Source organism: Cydia amplana, chromosome 6 (assembly GCF_948474715.1).
Source record: "Cydia amplana chromosome 6, ilCydAmpl1.1, whole genome shotgun sequence".
NCBI lineage: Eukaryota > Metazoa > Arthropoda > Insecta > Lepidoptera > Tortricidae > Cydia > Cydia amplana.
In genome coordinates this window covers 8,935,901-8,948,845 of record NC_086074.1, presented here as the reverse complement: position 1 = coordinate 8,948,845, position 12,945 = coordinate 8,935,901, and the positions used below count along the sequence as shown (strand labels likewise).

Below are 12,945 nucleotides of genomic sequence, written 5' to 3'. Positions count from 1 at the left end.
GAATCTCATTAAACAAAATACCTAAGGTAGGTATTTTGTTTTTGAAGTGAAAACTTCTTTAGCGGCGCTGGGCACTTTTTGAGGTGGGGAAAAAATGATAAACTCGAGACAGCGTAAGGCGATCACGTGACCGTAAGGGCGTAAGGTTTAGATGGCCACTCATAATTTAGATTCTTTCTTCTATTCTTATTCTTATTTATGTTGCGGACTCCTTTTCAAGACTCTTTACCTATGTTCAAATAATTTGACGTTGTCATGGCAGTATGTAAATAAACATGTCAATGAAAATATGTGATCTTATTTGAGAATTATAATAATATATAATAAATAAATAGAATACCTCCGCTAAACGTATGTATCGCGTTACCGGGCGTCGGTAACATAGTGAGGTGAGTTTTCACTTCTATCGCCACTCCCGGAGTGCAACCGTTGTTGCTTGTTTTGCTACGCACTAGCAAGAGTCGAACTAAGCTAACTCTGCAATGACAGAGTGTCACCATAAACTTTGACTTTGCCATAGTTCGGAAAAGTGTTTTTTTCACAGTCTGCTGTAAACAGTTAGCATATTAAGTATGTAATTCTAATTTTGTAATACGGTCGCCATTTTCCTATATCCCTATTCGAGTCTCACGAGCTTTCACAACACATCGTAGAACTGAGCTTCAGGTAAGTATTCATTTACCAAATGCGGCTTGCGCCTGGAGCGATGTAGGTGAATGAGTTTCAGCCATATTTTTATACGTTAGGGCGCGGACCGTGAAATGATTAAAAAGTAGGTAGGTAGGTAGATAGGGTACTCAAATGTTATTAATACACAATTAAAACGTTTTTTTTTTGCAATGTGTACCTACCTACCTCATTGGCCAAATTGGTTCATTTTTATGTACATATTTAACATCCATATCGAACAGAATAGACTATTCTTCTTAGTGGCCATAGTCTCAAATTATGGTGTACAATAAGGTTACCTACTACTGTACATGGTTAATTTTTGTGGTTCACGTCCCGTTATTATATTGGTGGTATTTCGAGTACTTTTCGTAAAGCCAGCATCTGTCACTGTTTCAGTAAGATCGGTTGGGGTTCGCCTCGCCGTGTGCCTTCGACGCGTCCTCGAACCATTGCAATATTGAATAGATATCATATCGTCATCCCATAGATCGTTGGTTTCTAGACTCTAGAGGCATGTCTGAAGACTTACGTATAGACATTTAATTTTTTGAATTATGTACAGACATGACAAAAACGCTCTTTTCGATTCTTAACCGCTTTAAAATTGAAACATTGGTGCGAAAAGTGCTCCAAGGTATTTTAACTTACCTACCTCCAGCCCAGTACCACATTTCTAGCGCGTTAATTTTCCGTCGGTCATATTACTTAAGGGTTCACACTATGTATAGTAGGTATAATATACCTGTATTAATAAATGTGACAATACCAGGCGCAATTTCCATCAAACTGTCACATTTTATTTATCTTTATTACTTAAGCCTTAGGTAATTTACCTAGTTTGGGATACGCTTTATTACACTTCTTACCGCCATTAACTTTGCCGGCTAAGTACCCCTCATGTGCAATAAAAAAATTAAAAATATACAAAAAGAAAACCGAAACAAAATAACTTAATACATATAATATCTTTTTTAAAAAAAGGGAACCGCCTTCAAAAACCCAACCCACTGAAAAGCACAAAATAATTTTTATATGGCACCCCCTATACGTGTCCAGTCCCTATCCCGTCGTAAATCAAATTTCTGCCAAAAAGTAATTAATACCTAATAATAAGAAAATTAATTATCATCCGGGTAATTACTTAGTTTTTGAAATCGGTGCCAAACCAAAATTTTAGAGAACCGATATGTTAGACAACGTTAGTTTACTAATTCTTGTAGGTACTACATACTCGTTTTTTTTTCTGATTAGCAGCAAAGAATGTTTTTGTTGGTTTGGCACCGCCTTCAAAAACTAAGTAATTACCCGGATGATAATTAATTTTCTTATTATTAGGTATTAATTACTTTTTGGCAGAAATTTGATTTACGACGGGATAGGGACTGGACACGTATAGGGGGTGCCATATAAAAATTATTTTGTGCTTTTCAGTGGGTTGGGTTTTTGAAGGCGGTTCCCTTTTTTTAAAAAAGATATTATATGTATTAAGTTATTTTGTTTCGGTTTTCTTTTTGTATATTTTTAATTTTTAATTCTTTTTTATTTATTATATTTTATTTTTTACTTTTTAGTGATAGGTATTTCATTTGTTTTAGGTTTTGGGCTAAAATACTAGTTTGTTAGGCTCTCCATTTAGTTTTAACGTAATTTAGTATTAAGTTATTTTGTTTTGTTATATTTTATCTTTTTGTTTTTTTTTGTTCTATTTTTATTTATTTTATTTTATTTTTTACTTTTAAGTGATAGGTACTTCATTTACTTTAGGTTTTGGGCTAAAATACTAGTTTGTTAGGCTCTCTATTTAGTTTTGGGAACTACCTACTAATGTTGATGATGGCCTAACTCGATGTTAAACGCGACAAAACATAATATGACGGACGTTCCGGTGCTAAACGATTTGTATGTATATTGCTCCCACTTCCACTGCCACTCCCATTTCCAGTACCAGTCCCACTTCCACTCCCATTCCCAGTCCGAGTCCGACTCCGACTCCCACTCCCACTCCCACTATTTTATCTAAATCAGTTTTTGCAACTTTGATGGTAAGTATACCGATAGCATCGCCACATACCGGGTCCAATTGGTTTTTCAAACCATCTATGTACTGTAGACTAAAACCTTCTCCAGAATGTACCAAACACTTTTCTGAAAACCGCATCAAAATCGGTTCAGCCAAACGCGAGATAATCACGAACAAACATACATACATACATACATACATATGGGTCAAACTGAGAACCTCCTTTTTTTAAATGTGGTTAGAAGAAAGTTGATTGACCCACCTAGTGGAATTCTGCAACATAGGCACACGAAGACAAGTCGGTTAACCAAAACAATGTGTGCCTATGTTGCACCAAACTTGAGTTCCACTAGGTACAGCCAGGGTTCAGCATCAGCTCTATCTTGGGTACTGCTCTCCTAAGTGCTCATCAAGGCGCGTCGGATGACCCAAACAGCGTGTGTCCATGTTGCACCAAACTTGAGTTCCACTAGGTACAGCCAGGGTTTAGCATCAGCTCTATCTTGGGTACTGCTCTCCCAAGTGCTCATCAAGGCGCGTCGGGTGACCAAAGCAGCGTGTACTCATGTTGCACCAAACTTGAGTTCCACTAGGTACAGCCAGGGTTCAACATCAGCTCTATCTTAGGTACCGCTCTCCCAAGTGCTCATCAAGGCGCGTCGGATGACCAAAACATCGTGTGCCCATGTTGCACCAAACTTGAGTTCCACTAGGTACAGCCAGGGTTCAGCATCAGCTCTATCTTGGGTACTGCTCTCCCAAGTGCTCATCAAGATGTGACGGATGACCAAAATAGCGTGGGCCTATGTTGCACCAAACCTGAGTTCCACTAGGTACAGCCAGGGTTCAGCATCAGCTCTATCTTGGGTACTGCTCACCCAAGTGCTTATCAAGATGTGACGGATGACCAAAATAGCGTGGGCCTATGTTGCACCAAACCTGAGTTCCACTAGGTACAGCCAGGGTTCGGCATCAGCTCTATCTTGGGTACTGCTCACCCAAGTGCTCATCAAGATGTGACAGATGACCAAAATAGCGTTGGCCTATGTTGCACCAAACCTGAGTTCCACTAGGTACAGCCAGGGTTCAGCATCAGCTCTATTTCGGGTACTGCTCTCCCAAGTGCTCATCAAGATGTCACGGATGACCAAAATAGCGTGTGCGTATGTTGCACCAAACCTGAGTTCCACTAGGTACATCCAGGGTTCAGCATCAGCTCTATCTTAGGTACTGCTCACCCAAGTGCTCATCAAGGGATGTCGGATGACCAAAACAGCGTGTGCGTATGTTGCACCAAACCTGAGTTCCACTAGGTACATCCAGGGTTCAGCATCAGCTCTATCTTGGGTACTGCTCACCCAAGTGCTCATCAAGGCACGTCGGATGACCAAAATAGCGTGGGCCTATGTTGTACCAAACCTGAGTTCCACTAGGTACAGCCAGGGTTCAGCATCAGCTCAGATCTATGTATACTAAAACCTTCTCCAGAATGTAACAAACACTTTTCTGAAAACCGCATCAAAATCGGTTCAGCCAAACGCGAGATAATCGCGAACAAATATACATACATACATACATACATACATACATACGGGTCAAACTGAGAACCTCCTTTTTTTTTTGAAGTCGGTTAAAAAGGGCTATTTTGTGAATTAAATTAAAGTTGAACATACAAAGTGGTTTAATATGATTTTGATTACTCCCTCCTATATTACGGGAAGATTTGAGCAAACGGGAATAAAAAAAAAGAACTCACAATTAGATAGTGATTAATTTACTCCAATCCAGAAAGTTTCTCAAATTCTTCTAGAGTCCTACTAGGTACTTGACTTTTATTGCCCGACTTCTGAGTTCTGTGCAGACAAGCAAGCCGGACGAAAACACGGGCAGAGGCTATTCGGTTATTATTAAGTGCTAAAGTATCTAATTCGATTCTAGGTATTTGAAGACGCCTACGAGTAGTACCTACTCGTGAAATGTCCTCGTCCGTTTATAATCGAGTTACCGGGAAGCCGCAGTGCGAAGGAATTAGATTTTACTGAAGTTGGGAACACGTATAGATCTACACCGGCGGCACAGAATAAGTAATAGTATTATCCGGCGGTGTGATGCCCGGCAGATATTAATTAATCCTGAGAAGATATAGTAAGTTATTAATTAAGAGCGGGCTTATCGACCTCTTCTAAGTTTTGGGTAGCTGAGGTGGAATAAACTCAGTAAAGTGCTGGCCAAAGTAGCCAAATATATACCACATATATAGTTAAAAGAACCTATGATGTTACTATGCAACGGATATACAGGGCGTTTCCTGTAACAGGAGCAATAAATTAAACTGTAGGCTGTACTCCTCAAACTGACTAACATTTATTCAGTAACTTTTGAAAATAACTCATGTTTTGAATTTTATTACACTTTAAAGTTTATTCTAACACGCAATGTATTGCAAATTTTGTTATGTTTAAAGCGTGACAAGCAGGGTTGTTGCGGATGCAGATTTTTTGACATCCGCGGACGCGGATGCGGATATTTAAAGGCTCACATCCGCGGATGCGGATGCGGATGCGGATGTCAAGATTAGGTACTTAGAAAACGTCAAATATTACATTTTCAGTATTTTTAGGGTTCCGTACCTCAAAAGGAAAAAACGGAACCCTAATAGGATCACTCGTCTGTCTGTCTGTCTGTCTGTCCGTCCGTCCGTCTGTCACAGCCTATTTTCTCCGAAACTACTGGACCAATTAAGTTGAAATTTGGTACACATATGTAGGTTTGTGACCCAAAGATGGACGTGTAACGTAAATAAATGAATTTTAAATATGGAGGTCATTTTTGGGGGGTAAATCAGAAAATTAAAAAATAAAGTTTTTCTAACTATATCGTGTTACATATCAAATGAAAGAGCTCATTGCTTACAATGATTGAGATTCTTAAATCTCAAATGTATTTTTTTTATAATTTTAGGATGCTTAGCGGTTATTCAAGAAAATAGGCAAAAAATGACCATTCCCCCCCCTTATCTCCGAAACTACTGGGTCTAAAATTTTGAAAAAAATACACAAAATAGTTCTTTACCTATAGATGACAGGAAAACCTATTAGAAATGTGCAGTCAAGCGTGAGTCGAACTTAATTACTTAGTCTTTGACCCTACCCCTACGGGTTTTTTTTTTAATGTTTCCTACGAAACTACTGGACCAATTAAGGTGAAAATTGGTACACATATGCAAGTTTGTGACTCAAAGACGGACATGTAACGCAAACAAATGAATTTTAAACATGGGAGCCACTTTTGGGGGGTAAATGGGATACTTAAAAAAAATAAAGTTTTTCAAACTATATATTATCTTGTTACATATCAAATGAAAGAGCTCATTGTGAGTAACTCAAATTTTTTTTTGGTAATTTTAGGATAAATAGTTAGGACAAAACGACGAAGCGTTTCGAGAAAAGGTAGGTAGTGCCCTTGCGCTTCGCTTTGCTTGTCTTGGCGGGGGCACCGCCGTGCTCCCAAATACGAGTATGTAGTGTATGGTATGAAGATGAACTTAACGTAGGGCCATACGTCCCGGTACGCCGGGACATGTCCCGGTTTGAAGCACGGTGTCCCGGCGTCCCGGCCGATAAGAAAATTGTCCCGGTTTAAAAATCATAGTTATTTAGTAGGGGGCTGGACTTGGTAAATAATAATATACCTACATTTCTGCGTTTCATATGGCCAAAATTAAAAAAAAAATGTTTTATGGTACCTACTTTTACCGTATGTCCAATATAAGTTTCTCAGACACACAATCATTAGATGATTATGTAAATTATGTTATTTTATAGCTTTTAAAGTCTGTAATGTAGAGCTTGAATTTCAGGCTCCCGAGGGCCTAAAACCTCATCAATGGAACTTCGGCCCTCCGAGTAACTCTTGTACATATGGCACATATTATTGTTGAGTAACATTTGACGATTGGTTCGTGTTAGAGCGCTGCTTTCTTACAGCTCGACCTTCGGCGTCACTTAATTTTTAACAAATATAAACATTTGTTTCAGAAGCTTGGCATTTGCCTCGCATGAAAGCTCACCGCGCTGGTTATAAGTACGTTTCGGGCTTGTTCAGTAATGTGGAGATTTCTGAGCTCGACCTTCAGCCTCACTTTTTACCTAAATTTTTGGTTTGTCTTCCAAATCTCCTCTTCTTCAGCTTAGCCTTTGACCTCGCTGCGCCAAGCTCGGCCTGCGGTCTCGCTTTTTAATACAATGGACATTGGTTGGCGTCTATGCTCTAGCTGAGCTTATCCTGAAGCACGGCTTCGACCTGATTGATTGGTCAATGAATAGTCATATGCGACCCTAATGATTATACTACTGATTTAGAATTTGTTATGTTTACAATTATGTTTTATTTATAATAAGTTAAGTGACATAAATATCACTCCTGAAATGCTGTACCTACTAGTATTAGTTGAATACGTACCTACCTGACCTGTAAAACATTGACTTTTATGAATAAATGTCTTGTATCTTGTATTTAAACACATGGAAAATGTATCTCCGAAACTACTGTGCTAAAATTTTGAAAAAAACACAGAATAGTTCTTTACCTATCAATGACAGGAAAACCTAATATTAGAAATGTGCAGTCAAGCGTGAATCGGACTTAATTACTTAGTTTTTGATGCTACCCCTACGGGTTTTTTATAGACATTTCACTCACGTTTCACATGAAAAAATACATTTTTAAAAATTGTGTAATGTACGGAACCCTTGGAACGCGAGTCCGACTCGCACTTGGCCGGTTTTTTTATTAAAAAAAACGAAACGTTTAGTATTTGAGCAAGAATATAGGTGCGTTATATTTAATAAACTCGCCTATACTCGTCGAGAGGTCTATAATAATAATATAAGTTAAAAAGTTAAAAAATAAATAATAATCATCAAATTCTATATCAATAAGAATTGCATAATTGTAAAATGTATAATTTAAATTTAATTGTATTGTATATATTATAATGTATTATTAAAGAAATAAAAGGCTTAAATAAAAATAAAATATTTAATAAACAGTATAACTTGGCCGACTTTTCTGGATCTAGACGACTTCGTTATAGGTAATGACGAAATTACCTAAGCACTTACGCCGCCGCTAAAACGTTCCTGTACCGACTTGTTCGACATCCGCATCCGCATAAGCTCCGCATCGATTTTATGCGGATGCGGATGCAGATGCGGATGTTGAAAATAACGCGGAAGTTCCGCGGTTGCGGATGCGGATGCGGATGTTCGCAACATCCCTGGTGACAAGCAACGTCAAACACACTGATGTCAGCGTACATTGAAGGCAATATTTATTTTGTATGAAAAAGAGGAAGTCTAAAGGATTCATAATTTTTAAAAGTTGCTGAACAAATGTTGGCCAGTTTGAGGAGTACAGCCTTTAGTTTAATTATTAATTTATTGCTCCTGTTACAGGAAGCACCCTGTATATCATTATTTATTACTAACACATTCCGTCAGGAATGCGTTGTTAAGACCTGTCGGACACCTCCAAATTATTGTAACCAAAAGTCTTTCCATTGGTGAGTGCGGCTACGAGTATGAAAAAGTAAAAGTCCCTTTACATTTATTAAGGGTTTGAAGAATTCGTACTTGGGTACAAGGAATAAAATTTTATTTCATTTCATAACGATATTTTTATTCGCACTTTGCTTGATCGCTAGTGCAACGTGATACAACTGTCGTATCGGGATAGCGAACTCTAGAAATAAACATGTGAAACAATATTTGCGAGAGAAACACTTGTACATTACGATACCAAGCGATGCATGAAGTTCTAGTTTCAATTTCATAATTTACAAATACAACAGTTATAGCATGGTAGGTACCGATATTGATTTTGAGCAAAACATAAAATCATTTTTACATATTTTTGTACATTGATGCAAAGATCAAAGCACAACGAAAAATATAAACTGTTTATCTAGAGAAAAAGGTCCAGAATTTAACCTTGGAATGGAAAGCTTACAGAGCCATCAGGTCAACGTCTCACAAGGTTCTCGTTTTTTCCACATAAATAATGATACATTATTTTACGTACTTTTAGTGATATCGTTATATATGCGGGTCTGGAGATGTATTCGTCAGGTAATCCCAGGTTCTAATCCAGATAGGTTCGTCATGTGACTTTTAAATAACACGTAGTATAAGAGCGTGACCGTCAGGGCTATGCTTATGAGTGAGGCGTAGCACACATACTACAAGCCACGCTACATGTTATTAAGGCTAGACCTGGTGTTTCAAAATCAATAAGGCTTTTAAAATGAACTCCGAACATGTCGACAAGTATTTAAGCCATGTACAGGTAAATGTATAGCATAAGCAAAAGGGTGCGTACGTCCAATACACATTATTCTGCGGCTTCATTAAAAGTGACGCCTACGCGCGACTACGTTCAGTAACATGAGCTTCTACCTTTATTAAATGTACGGCAATGACCTGACACTAAGACACTAAGTGACAGCTTACCCTTTCCATTATATATAATATGTACTTATTTCGATTAATCGAGCCTGCATTTACCTAAAAGTAATTCAATATACGTTTTGAATTTTGAAACAAAATATATGTACTTGCCTATTACAAGAGGTATTGACTTTCAATAACGCGATACAATAATTATCATGCAAATTCCGTGCATCTCTCATGTACATGCGTGTGAGCTACGCGTTGAAACAGGTCTTATGTTGGTACGATACCATACCATTTTTCTTTAGGTACCGTACCGTAAAACCACCCAGCTATAGTCCAATACTATACAGCTATGGTCTAAACCAGTGTTTCTCAAACTGTGGCTCACGACCCCCTGGGGGGTCGCGAAGCCTCTACCAGCTGTAAGGCAACACATAAGCGAAATATTTTGTTCATCCCTTTGTATGAACGCGTCATGAAAAAGATTGAAAAACACTGGTCTAAACTAAAAGTTCAATCCGTAATTAAACTCAGTATTAGTACCAATCTTCTTTTCAGTGTTGTTTTCAAAAGTTTTGTCTTAGTACTGCGATACGACATTCAAATAATAATCACACCTGAACTAAAATATTAGAGTTCATTTTGGACCATAGTTGGTAACTTTTGGAAGTTAGGTTGTTTTACAGTAGCAATATAAATGCTTCTAGTGTTCAGCGACATAATCTATCGGCCTAATTCGAACTTTGATACACGTCAAAATGATCGGATCGGATTATGTCAATTTAAACGTGACGTTTTTATTTGAAGAAACCCATAAGAAACCAATGTCACCGTGTTTAAGAATAGTTTCTCTTAAAATTTAGTGTTTTCCTCACAAGTGTAATGAATGAAAAACATTGTGTGTGCCACGGGCGGTACAAGAATTACGAACTCGTGTTAATTCTTGTTTACCGTCCTTAATACACTAATAACGCGGACGCACTATATACGCGGACGGAGTCGCTTAAACAGGCTAGTAGTCTACCTATAGGCAGTAGTATGTAGTTTATCTCTGGGAAAACACACATTTTTGAGTTTTTATGTTTTCCGAGCAAAGCTCGGTCGCCCAGATATTTACAATGTAACACGAGAACATGTAGGTACGTACGTATGAACTGACTACAAAAAGAGGCGGCTGTACGAGTACCAAAACTCATCAACTCAATACGCCCTCGAAAGGGTCTGAGCCGAGGCGGAAGGCTGCTCGGTCCAAAAATACACCATGCGACCACGCCGATTGTCGTGAAAGTTTCACGAATTTACGATTATACTACGACTGACGCAATGCTGACGCATTGGACATTTTGCGGTAAAATCCCCAGCCACTATTTGGGGTAAATTCGAAAAGGACTTGTTCCAGGCTGCGTAGCCAACGTGCCAATCGTTAACGCTCCGTAGCGTATCGTAGTCATCTCTCTCTATCACTCTTCCATATTAGTGTGACAGTGACAGTTGCGTTTCGTTCGCTACGGAGGAGCGTGAACGATTGTCATCTTGTCTAAGCACCCTGGGATGGATAGTTAAAATCAGGGATGTTGCGAACATCCGCATCCGCATCCGCAACCGCGGAACTTCCGCATTATTTTCAACATCCGCATCCGCATCCGCATCCGCATAAAATCGATGCGGAGCTTATGCGGATGCGGATGTCGAACAAGTCGGTACAGGAACGTCTTAGCGACGGCGTAAGTGCTAGGTAATTTCGTAATTACCTATAACGAAATCGTCTAGATCCAGAAAAGTCAGCCAAGTTACTGTTTATTAAATTTAACGCACCTATATTCTTGTTCAACGACTAAACGTTTCGTTTTTTTTTTTAAATAAAAAACCGGTCAAGTGCGAGTCGTACTCGCCCATGAAGGGTTCCGTATTTAGGCGATTTATGACGTATTAAAAAAAAACTACTTACTAGATCTCGTTCAAACCAATTTTCGGTGGAAGTTTACATGGTAATGTACATTATATATATTTTTTAGTTTTATCATTCTCTTATTTTAGAAGCTACAGGGGGGGGGGGACACACACACATTTTGTCCACCACTTTGGAAGTGTCTCTCGCGCAAACTATTCAGTTTAGAAAAAAATGATATTAGAAACCTCAATATCATTTTTGAAGACCTATCCTGTCCTATCCATATTCCACACGTATGGGTTTGATGAATAAATTTTTTTTGAGTTTCAGTTCTAAGTATGGGGACCCCCAAAATTTATTGATTTTTTTTTATTTTTGTGTGAAAATCTTAATGCGGTTCGCAGAATACATCTACTTACCAAGTTTCAACAGTATAGTTCTTATAGTTTCGGAGAAAAGTGGCTGTGACATACGGACGGACAGACAGACAGACAGACAGACATGACGAATCTATAAGGGTTCCGTTTTTTGCCATTTGGCTACGGAACCCTAAAAATACTAAAAATGTATTTTTAGTATTTTTAGGGTTATTACAATATTTGACGTTTTCTAAGTACCTAATCTTGACATCCGCATCCGCATCCGCATCCGCGGATGTGAGCCTTTAAAAATCCGCATCCGCATCCGCATCCGCGGATGTCAAAAAATCGGCATCCGCAACATCCCTGGTTAAAATAGACATCGGTTTACGGTCCATAAACTAACTGGACCCAAAACCGATTTATGATACGTTCTCCATTTCCTAAACTTGACGACAGGCGTAAATTCAATTGCAGAACTTAGATATTTAAACCTTTTAAAAAGTACTCACGTAGGTATTTACCTACTCAGCCATATTGGTTCAGAGGCCAGACTTGAGACAAGGTTGCTCTTATTAATTTACTTTAACTTTACGAGGGCATCCTCCTAATTACTCCCTTTTTGAATAAAGATGAAAGCGGCTAAAAAGTTGCTACACTTAACCGGCGTGTACTTGCGTCGGATTTCAGACCGTCACAGCGTCCATGATCCAGCCTGAGCACTCTCGACACGGCTACGCAATTTGTGCTCCTTCTCACCATTCAAGTGCCTTCTTCGTATTGCTGCTGTCAATATGTAAGTAGGTGTTTATAGCTAACAACAAGTAAAGGACTTAGGAAAACACTGTTGCCGAGCGATTGACTTTCTTTTGTAATAAGTTGGTATAACATAAATGTACGGAATCCAAGAATTAAATTGATAAGCGCATCTTTGTACCAGAATAGCAATAAAGCTATTAAAAGACGCTACAGTAACATTTATCTACATCACCATTAAAAATCTTTTCACATAAAAAACGTTGAAGTACCTAGACAGATACTTGAGTCAGCGAACCTTCGTGCCTTGTTATGAAATTGTTATGTTGGTAGAGTATTCCGGTCGCTTATAATAAAAGTATTTCAAAAACACTTGGTAAAGAAACAAGATGTTTGTAAAAATCTGTTTTTGTCAGTAGCAAAAATTGGTAACATTTTCATAGGCACGTCCGCGCTAATAAAGGCAAGAGGGACAGGAGCCGGGTTGATAATTGTTTCAAAACAAGTGTCAAAACAAATTTTAAAAAGCCTTCACCTGGACTATTACTTAATTTAAAAGTTTGTCTTTTTCTGATCGTATCTAAATCCAAGTATCTAACGAATATTATAATAAGTAATCTGATTTGGGGAGATCTCGCTTTAATTGTGTCCAAACTTGAATTATTTAGGCGTGAATATCGAATACCTAACCGAAATTACGGACATTTAATGCGAAATTAGTCACGAATTAGGATTTAAGGGATCAACTTTTTTCTCATTACCTACCATTTTAGAATACCAAGCAATAAATAAGGG

At 38.3% G+C, this 12,945-nt stretch overlaps 1 long non-coding RNA gene across 1 annotated transcript in view; it reads left to right on the top strand.

Moving 5' to 3' along the window:
* Positions 1-12,945, top strand: part of LOC134648860 (uncharacterized) — a 362,135-nt gene that overhangs the window by 343,047 nt on the left and 6,143 nt on the right. The gene's annotated exons all lie outside the window — the stretch shown is intronic.